Below are 10939 nucleotides of genomic sequence, written 5' to 3'. Positions count from 1 at the left end.
AAGGAATACGAGCAACACCACCTCCTGCTTCTTTTTCTTCTCAAAACGAAACTGCATAGATTCCAGGGCCTAGCCAAACAACCCCGTAGGAGAAATCGGCTCATCCAAGTACAACTGCCTGTCTCTCTGTCACCTGTGACAAAGTCAACCAAAGGTTCTGCTGCACCACCAACGTAGCTTCCATGCTTTTCTCGTGCGCCGACACGGTGCAACATGCGCAAGACGAAATCGGCCGTAGCACGAATCATCTATGAGTGCTGCATGGGGCTCCCCAGCAGCCAGAACCGTGCCCAGGTCCACCAACAGCTCATTCTGGTAACCCTGCAGAACTGTGACCGTATACGCCTTGTCAAGCTACGCCCCAGATTTTTTTTTTGCTTATTTGGGAGCGACGGGTTGGAGTTAGACATCCCTTTGTTAGCCAACATGGCTAGGTCATCAGCTAGCTTCCCATCTACAGGAGGCACGTGGATAAGCCCTGCCCCCTCAATCCCCTCAAAATCCAAGAAGTGGGAATACCCATGCAACATCAGCTTGGCTGAATGCGGCTGGGTCCAAGTCTGGGGAAAAAAGACAAGTGGTGTTTGACTGCTGCTAGCACCTGTGGCAGGTATTTCCCACCAATTCTAGACACCCTCCGCCGTGGGGTGGGTGGACACTCCACTGACAAGCGTGCATCCGCTCGGCGACATAGATCAATGAGTGGCGCACTAGAAGCGAGGGAATCCCTTACTACATACGAAGGAGTGATGTGTGGCTGCTGAGAAGCCAAACCCTCTCTCTCTCAGAAAAGTCCCTGGAACCAACACCACGTTGTCATCAGAACTGACTCCTGTGTAACACTGAAGGAGACCGAGATATCAGCCATTTCTATATTTGCCGTGCTGGGACGATAGCTACATGGGATCCGACCACAAGCCCAGATCCACCCCTGTATCCTACAACTCAGACTCCGCCGAGGTACAGGCATCCAGAGGAAGAAAGTCAACTTCAGTACTATCAAGCCTTCTAAGGAGGGCTACACGTTGCACGAGCTGGTTCGATCCAGGGCAGCTTGAGCATACAGCCAGCTAAGACAACACTCATGAGTATCATTCCGAGACATAGTGAGAGCGCATGACCGTGGGCAAGGTTGTGAACTCGAACCCAGCCTCCATGGACTTGTTTGTCCTTGTCCTCTCACTTACATCCATTTAGTGAGGCTAAACAGACAGAAGAATAACTAACAAATTGGTAAGGAACTTCACCAAACTAGTTCACAAAATGTAACACACAACGTCTAGAAGGATGAGACAGTTAAGTTGGGATAAAGCCTGAAACATTTTGCATGCCAGTGTTTGTTTTTTAAGAAAAACTTAAATTGTTCTGCTCAGCTCGAGGTGAAGAGCGGAAGAATTGGCATTGTCAGGAGTGATTTTAATGTTCTTCAGTCGGGGGCTCTAGCGTGTGAACTCCCCATAGCTGTGTTGTACCTAGTTGACAAGCTGAAAGGGAACCTACTTGACACATATATAGGTATATATAGGTATATACACTGCTCAAAAAAATAAAGGGAACACTTAAACAACACAATGTAACTCCAAGTCAATCACACTTCTGTGAAATCAAACTGTCCACTTAGGAAGCAACACTGATTGACAATAAATTTCACATGCTGTTGTGCAAATGGAATAGACAACAGGTGGAAATTATAGGCAATTAGCAAGACACCCCCAATAAAGGAGTGGTTCTGCAGGTGGTGACCACAGACCACTTCTCAGTTCCTATGCTTCCTGGCTGATGTTTTGGTCACTTTTGAATGCTGGTGGTGCTTTCACTCTAGTGGTAGCATGAGACGGAGTCTACAACCCACACAAGTGGCTCAGGTAGTGCAGCTCATCCAGGATGGCACACCAATGCGAGCTGTGGCAAGAAGGTGTGCTGTGTCTGTCAGCGTAGTGTCCAGAGCATGGAGGCGCTACCAGGAGACAGGACAGTACATCAGGAGACGTGGAGGAGGCCGTAGGAGGGCAACAACCCAGCAGCAGGACCGCTACCTCCGCCTTTGTGCAAGGAGGAGCAGGAGGAGCACTGCCAGAGCCCTGCAAAATGACCTCCAGCAGGCCACAAATGTGCATGTGTCTGCTCAAACGGTAAGAAACAGACTCCATGAGGGTGGTATGAGGGCCCGACGTCCACAGGTGGGGGTTGTGCTTACAGCCCAACACCGTGCAGGACGTTTGGCATTTGCCAGAGAACACCAAGATTGGCAAATTCGCCACTGGCGCCCTGTACTCTTCACAGATGAAAGCAGGTTCACACTGAGCACATGTGACAGACATGACAGAGTCTGGAGACGCCGTGCAGAACGTTCTGCTGCCTGCAACATCCTCCAGCATGACCGGTTTGGCGGTGGGTCAGTCATGGTGTGGGGTGGTATTTCTTTGGGGGGCCGCACAGCCCTCCATGTGCTCGCCAGAGGTAGCCTGACTGCCATTAGGTACCGAGATGAGATCCTCAGACCCCTTGTGTGACCATATGCTGGTGCGGTTGGCCCTGGGTTCCTCCTAATGCAAGACAATGCTAGACCTCATGTGGCTGGAGTTTGTCAGCAGTTCCTGCAAGAGGAAGGCATTGATGCTATGGATTGGCCCGCCCGTTCCCCAGACCTGAATCCAAATGAGCACATCTGGGACATCATGTCTCGCTACATCCACCAATGCCACGTTGCACCACAGACTGTCCAGGAGTTGGCGGATGCTTTAGTCCAGGTCTGGAAGGAGATCCCTCAGGAGACCATACGCCACCTCATCAGGAGCATGCCCAGGCGTTGTAGGGAGGTCATACAGGCACGTGGAGGCCACACACACTACTGAGCCTCATTTTGACTTGTTTTAAGGACATTACATCAAAGTTGGATCAGCCTGTAGTGTGGTTTTCCACTTTAATTTTGAGTGTGACTCCAAATCCAGACCTTCATGGGTTGATAAATTTGATTTCCATTGATCATTTTTGTGTGATTTTGTTCAGCACATTCAGCACATTTTCAGCACATTCAACTATGTAAAGAAAAAAGTATTTAATAAGAATATTTAATTCATTCAGATCTAGGATGTGTTATTTTAGTGTTCCCTTTATTTTTTTGAGCAGTATATATATATATAGGTATAGGTATAGATGTTACCGCTGAACTAGAAGGTTTTGAGACTAAAACGTACATTTTTTGTCAGATGAAATGTTTTATTACCAAGGACCATTTTTCTGATTTTGAATTTGAATTGTCATTTGCCTGACAGTATAATGCGGATCTTCAGTGCTACGGATTAAATCCATGCCTCAGTATGTTTTTGTAACAGCTGTCGTCGGAATGAGACTAAAGCGCAGCGTGGAAAGTGTTCATGATTTAACGTTCAAAAAACACTCAAACAAAATGACAAAAGGTGAAAACGAAAGCGCACAGTTCTGTCAGGAAAAACCACTAAACAGAAAACAACATGCCACAAAACCCAAACGGAAAATTACAACTTATATATGACAGCTAGCTGCCTCTGATTGGGAACCACACTAACATAGAAATAAGGAAACTAGAATGCCCACCCTAGTCACACCCTGACCTACCCAAAATAGAGAATTAAAATCTCTCTATGGCCAGGGCGTGACAGTTTTGTTGAGTTTATTTACAAACACTATATATTTCACGTAATAAATCTGAATATCCTGGAATAACTGTTGGCTGTCTGGCTGACTGTGACTGTTAGTAACTTGTCATTGTCAAACAATTAATTTACTTAAATGTGCAATATGCAGAAATCACTCTGCCATTTCCTGGTTGCAAAAATTCTAATAGTTTGCCTAATTTCAGTTTGTGACAAAACAAGCAGTGATTGTGTAGAGAATCATTGTATCATCTAAACCACTGTGAAATATATTTTCCATGACCCCCCAAAATATTGTATTTTCAGCTGTTTGAAGCTGGTGTCCAAAACCGAAAGTAAAAGGTGCAAAACGAAACTTAATAACGGAAAGTATTGAAATAGCGCACATAGAACAGATCTACCACTTCTTAGACTTGCGATTAATGAGAATGACTGATCTATAACTCAGATTTCTATGTGAAATAGATCGGGTCGCCCAAAATGTTACGTATTGCAGATTTAAATAAACTATAGAAACTATTAAACTATGACAGGTTCTAATTGTGTTTTAGTTACCTTGACAAACCGTCTCGAACCTCCACTCCACTGAGGTTGCAGAACATGCAACCCCTGGAGATAGTGAATGTTTGAACAAGTAATGGTACAGAAGTGTGGGAGATTCCTCAGGTGATTGGATGAGTCACCACAGTACACAGACTGGATGGAGAGGGATTCCAAATGAGAAGCTTTAATTAACTCATTCACCTGGCAACTATAGACAACTGTTGTCAATAACTGTCTGTCACTTCCTGTTCCTAATAAAGCTTCAAAAACATTGCTTTTTTCACACAATTCAAGTGTGTATGAAAGCACAAAGATTAGCTTGACAGAATACAATATACACTACATGCTTTGAGAAAGTAATTTTATTTTGAGATGTTTCATTTTCACAAACATAAAAAATAACATAACAATTGGATAATACTGCTAGGAAACATCATTTCGAAACTTGGAGAGAACCTACGTTTTCATATTTTCCCATAAAAGACTTGACAAAAGGAAGATTTCAACAACCTAAATGACTTCACTAATCAAGAACAGAATCACTTTCTTTCACTTGTGGTAACTTGTGTTCCGGAGTTCCAAATTAAGCAGCAGCAGCTGAAAAGATGAGCTCCTACAAATATTGAAATTTAAATGTTTTTTTAGAGTAAAGTACATCGAAAAAAAATCAAAAGAAAACTGCAAACTGAATAGGAGACCAAACAAGCAGCAAACAAAGAAGAAAGGCTTTTGAAAAAGTAACAATTTTTCATAAAATTATACCGTTTTCTTAGCTAGCTAAGTTGTTTACCTGTTGCTAGGCAGTTGCTAGGGACATTCCTGAAAGAAGCTAGCTAGCTAACAAGGAGTGTCTAGTTGGCAGAAGAGAAGAAGGGACAAAGAAGGGACAAAGTGGGACAAAATAAGGACAGAAGAAAAGGGAAAGGGGACATTAAGGTGAAGCAGTCCTCTAAAGACACAAAAGACAATAATACAAGAAACAACACTTCTATTGCCTCTCCCTCTACGATACGCACTTCCGGTTTGGTTTGGAGCGAGTAGTTGCATTCCGCTTTGCTCCACAGGTAGTATTACAGGTAGTATTACATTTCATTTCATTACAGTACAACAGTTTGATTAGTTTGATCTTAGCTGGCTACATAGCCGTCTTTGTATCCAAGATAATTGTGTAGTCTAGAGTAATTGTCGAGGTTACCTAGCCAGTTAGAGGTTACCTAGCCAGCTACACTTTCAAACAAAGTCAACAACGCAGCCACTGCTAGCTAGCCTATTTCACCAGCCAGCAGTACTATATCATTTTAGTCAATAAGAGTTTTTGCAACGTAAGCTTAACTTTCTGAACATTCGAGACGTGTAGTCCACTTGTCATTCCAATCTCCTTTGCATTAGCGTAGCCTCTTCTGTAGCCTGTCAACTATGTGTCTGTCTATCCCTGTTCTCTCCTCTCTGCACAGACCATACAAACGCTTCACACCGCGTGGCCGCTGCTACTCTAACCTGGTGGTCCCAGCGCGCACGACCCACGTGGAGTTCCAGGTCTCAGGCAGCCTCTGGAACTGCCGATCTGCGGCCAACAAGGCAGAGTTCATCTCAGCCTATGCTTCCCTCCAGTCCCTCGACTTCTTGGCACTGACGGAAACATGGATTACCACTGATAACACTGCTACTCCTACTGCTCTCTCCTCGTCTGCCCACGTGTTCTCGCACACCCCGAGAGCTTCTGGTCAGCGGGGTGGTGGCACTGGGATCCTCATCTCTCCCAAGTGGACATTCTCTCTTTCTCCCCTGACCCATCTGTCTATCGCCTCCTTTGAATTCCATGCTGTCACAGTTACCAGCCCTTTCAAGCTTAACATCCTTATCATTTATCGCCCTCCAGGTTCCCTTGGAGAGTTCATCAATGAGCTTGACGCCCTGATAAGTTCCTTTCCTGAGGATGGCTCACCTCTCACAGTTCTGGGTGACTTTAACCTCCCCACGTCTACCTTTGACTCATTCCTCTCTGCCTCCTTCTTTCCACTCCTCTCCTCTTTTGACCTCACCCTCTCACCTTCCCCCCCTACTCACAAGGCAGGCAATACGCTTGACCTCATCTTTACTAGATGCTGTTCTTCCACTAATCTCATTGCAACTCCCCTCCAAGTCTCCGACCACTACCTTGTATCCTTTTACCTCTCGCTCTCATCCAACACTTCCCACACTGCCCCTACTCGGATGGTATCGCGCCGTCCCAACCTTCGCTCTCTCTCCCCCGCTACTATCTCCTCTTCCATCCTATCATCTCTTCCCTCTGCTCAAACCTTCTCCAACCTATCTCCTGATTCTGCCTCCTCAACCCTCCTCTCCTCCCTTTCTGCATCCTTTGACTCTCTATGTCCCCTATCCTCCAGGCCGGCTCGGTCCTCCCCTCCTGCTCCGTGGCTCGACGACTCATTGCGAGCTCACAGAACAGGGCTCCGGGCAGCCGAGCGGAAATGGAGGAAAACTCGCCTCCCTGCGGACCTGGCATCCTTTCACTCCCTCCTCTCTACATTCTCCTCTTCTGTCTCTGCTGCTAAAGCCAATTTCTACCACTCTAAATTCCAAGCATCTGCCTCTAACCCTAGGAAGCTCTTTGCCACCTTCTCCTCCCTCCTGAATCCTCCTCCCCCTCCTCCCCCCTCCTCCCTCTCTGCTGATGACTTCGTCAACCATTTTGAAAAGAAGGTCGACGACATCCGATCCTCGTTTGCTAAGTCAAACGACACCGCTGGTTCTGCTCACACTGCCCTACCCTGTGCTTTGACCTCTTTCTCCCCTCTCTCTCCAGATGAAATCTCGCGTCTTGTGACGGCCGGCCGCCCAACAACCTGCCCGCTTGACCCTATCCCCTCCTCTCTTCTCCAGACCATTTCCGGAGACCTTCTCCCTTACCTCACCTCGCTCATCAACTCATCCTTGACCGCTGGCTACGTCCCTTCCGTCTTCAAGAGAGCGAGAGTTGCACCCCTTCTGAAAAAACCTACACTCGATCCCTCCGATGTCAACAACTACAGACCAGTATCCCTTCTTTCTTTTCTCTCCAAAACTCTTGAACGTGCCATCCTTGGCCAGCTCTCCTGCTATCTCTCTCAGAATGACCTTCTTGATCCAAATCAGTCAGGTTTCAAGACTAGTCATTCAACTGAGACTGCTCTTCTCTGTGTCACGGAGGCGCTCCGCACTGCTAAAGCTAACTCTCTCTCCTCTGCTCTCATCCTTCTAGACCTATCGGCTGCCTTTGATACTGTGAACCATCAGATCCTCCTCTCCACCCTCTCCGAGCTGGGCATCTCCGGCGCGGCCCACGCTTGGATTGCGTCCTACCTGACAGGTCGCTCCTACCAGGTGGCGTGGCGAGAATCTGTCTCCGCACCACGTGCTCTCACCACTGGTGTCCCCCAGGGCTCTGTTCTAGGCCCTCTCCTATTCTCGCTATACACCAAGTCACTTGGCTCTGTCATATCCTCACATGGTCTCTCCTATCATTGCTATGCAGACGACACACAATTAATCTTCTCCTTTCCCCCCTCTGATAACCAGGTGGTGAATCGCATCTCTGCATGTCTGGCAGACATATCAGTGTGGATGACGGATCACCACCTCAAGCTGAACCTCGGCAAAACGGAGCTGCTCTTCCTCCCGGGGAAGGACTGCCCGTTCCATGATCTCGCCATCACGGTTGACAACTCCATTGTGTCCTCCTCCCAGAGTGCTAAGAACCTTGGCGTGATCCTGGACAACACCCTGTCGTTCTCAACTAACATCAAGGCGGTGACCCGTTCCTGTAGGTTCATGCTCTACAACATTCGCAGAGTACGACCCTGCCTCACGCAGGAAGCGGCGCAGGTCCTAATCCAGGCACTTGTCATCTCCCGTCTGGATTACTGCAACTCGCTGTTGGCTGGGCTCCCTGCCTGTGCCATTAAACCCCTACAACTCATCCAGAACGCCGCAGCCCGTCTGGTGTTCAACTTTCCCAAGTTCTCTCACGTCACCCCGCTCCTCCGCTCTCTCCACTGGCTTCCAGTTGAAGCTCGCATCCGTTACAAGACCATGGTGCTTGCCTACGGAGCTGTGAGGGGAACGGCACCTCCGTACCTTCAGGCTCTGATCAGGCCCTACACCCAAACAAGGGCACTGCGTTCATCCACCTCTGGCCTGCTCGCCTCCCTACCTCTGAGGAAGTACAGTTCCCGCTCAGCCCAGTCAAAACTGTTCGCTGCTCTGGCACCCCAATGGTGGAACAAACTCCCTCACGACGCCAGGTCAGCGGAGTCAATCACCACCTTCCGGAGACACCTGAAACCCCACCTCTTTAAGGAATACCTAGGATAGGATAAAGTAATCCTTCTAACCCCCCCCCCTTAAAAGAGTTAGATGCACTATTGTAAAGTGGTTGTTCCACTGGATATCATAAGGTGAATGCACCAATTTGTAAGTCGCTCTGGATAAGAGCGTCTGCTAAATGACTTAAATGTAATGTAAATGTAACTCAAATCTGCTCATATTAGTCGAGTGAATGAGGTCAATAGGGAACGATAGCATTGAAACGATTGTTCCTATGTTGCGCCTCGAACAATGAATGATTACTAATGCAGTTTCAGATTGAGATCATGTGTCCTTGAGTGGGCCAAGTTTACACCTAAGCCGTGGCATGCCATTTACATGTAAGAATGTACCCACTAGGCACACACTGGTTGGTTCAATGTTTCCACGTCATTTCAAGAAAATTAAGTTAAACCAACGTGGCATAGACATTGAAATGACGTCTGTGCCCGGTGGGTAGTTACTTCCCTTTCCACTGCTGTGAGATACCTACTGTATATCTAGCTTGAGGTACAACTCCCAACCACAGATCTAGGATCAGATTAAACTACCCTCAAACTTCACCTTAACCATTAGGTGGACAAATTATCTGACCCTGTGTCAGTAGTTAGGGAAGACTTTTATCCGTAAATCTGCTGTCTCAATATCCCAGTGTTCTCTTACAAATGTATATGACGATTTACAGTTCAAGGTGATGGCGTTGTTCAAAGTCTGTGAAAAGCCTGATAACGTAAGCACCTCGGACTACTCTACACCTGGCGAATTGATTCTTATCATTCGGCCAAGGTCTTTGAATACAAACCTTGTCCTATTCACCACTTAACTTTTGCCTCCCCTCTCCATCCTGATAACAAGGTATGTTGATGACTGTCTGATTGTACTTGCTCATTGCCATAACCAGAGGTTACCCTATCTTTTACAGGCCTTTGCTCCATACTTTTTTATTGCAAATTAACTTTTGTAACACATTTTGGTTCATTTGTGACCATAAAGTACAGATGTGATTGATGCGAAAAGATAAAGTAAGACAAAAGCAGACACATTTGTTTAGATCAATTGATTTGCTTGTTTCAATCACGTTACGTAAACTTAGATCTAGGGCAGGATCAAATATTAGGTTTCTAGTTCAACCTCAAGCAGGTTTTGACTAAACAACCTCAATCAGGGTTACTATAGGTCAATGTCACATGACGACATTGGTCTGAAGATGCTCTTTCTGTCTGGTCAGAGTAGCCGGAGGATCTCAGCAAGGATACACATCATCACAGATATCTCATCTGCTCTTACGTTCAACTCCAGGTGTGCGCACTCACGTACACACGCACACGGTCTCCATACTGCTTCTGAAGTGTTTGGGCTCTTGATGCATTTTGGGGAATAGCAGAAGATGACTAGGTTACTCACTGAGGGAGGATCTTAGTTGACCTCACTACTCACTGGGCTTTGGTCTTGATGGTCTCCTTCTACATACGGATGAGACACAAGGTGTGATATAATTGGAGCATGCCGCGTGATGGAGTAGTCCGGTGAGCATGTGCATCATTCAGAAAACAAGGGCTGAACTTTGTGGTAACCTGTTCATACAGTACAACACATTAATACTCTCAGCTCAATGTCACATGTAAAATACAGTGGAAGCATGTCTCAAGCAATATTTGTGTCAGATGGTATTGAGCTTTAAGAATGTAAGACATTCCTTCTCTCTCCAACCTACCCTAAGTGGAAAACCTCCACATCCCAAGCTGATCAACAATAACAAGTTCCATTTGACTAAACGGTGGGAAAAGGAAGCCTTGAGGTCTTGAGCGATCAGTGCTGTAAATGTGAGGCTGATAAACCATCAGACATGGATCTCAGGTCAATGTTACCTGGGAACAAAAAAGTTTCCTGGGACTATAGCGTCAGTCAGCGAGCTCACCATGAGTCGTTAATCATGGAACATACACCCCCGCCCTTCTTCAGGTGCACAATTGAGAGCAACCTGTCGGGCTGTATCACCGCCTGGTACGGCAACAGCACCGCCCACAACCGCAGGGCTCACCAGAGGGTGGTGCGGTCTGCACAACACATCACCGGGGGCAAACTACCTGCCTTCCAGGATACCTACGGCAACCTATGTCACAGGAAGGCCAAAAAAGATAATCAAGCACAATAACTACCTGTTCACCCCGCTTCCATCCAGAAGGCGAGGTCAGTACAGGTGCATCAAAGCTAGGACAGAGATTGAAAAACAGCTTCTATCTCAAGGCCATCAGATTGTTAAACAGCCACCACTAGCACAGAGAGGTGGCTGCCTACCTACAGACTTGATATCATTTGGCCACTTTAATAAATGGAACACTAGTCACTTTAATAATGCCACTTTAAGAATGTTTACATATCTCACATTACTCATCTCATATGTATATACTGTA

This window comes from Salvelinus alpinus, chromosome 17 (assembly GCF_045679555.1).
Source record: "Salvelinus alpinus chromosome 17, SLU_Salpinus.1, whole genome shotgun sequence".
Lineage (NCBI taxonomy): Eukaryota > Metazoa > Chordata > Actinopteri > Salmoniformes > Salmonidae > Salvelinus > Salvelinus alpinus.
Note: the sequence above shows the minus strand (reverse complement) of the source record.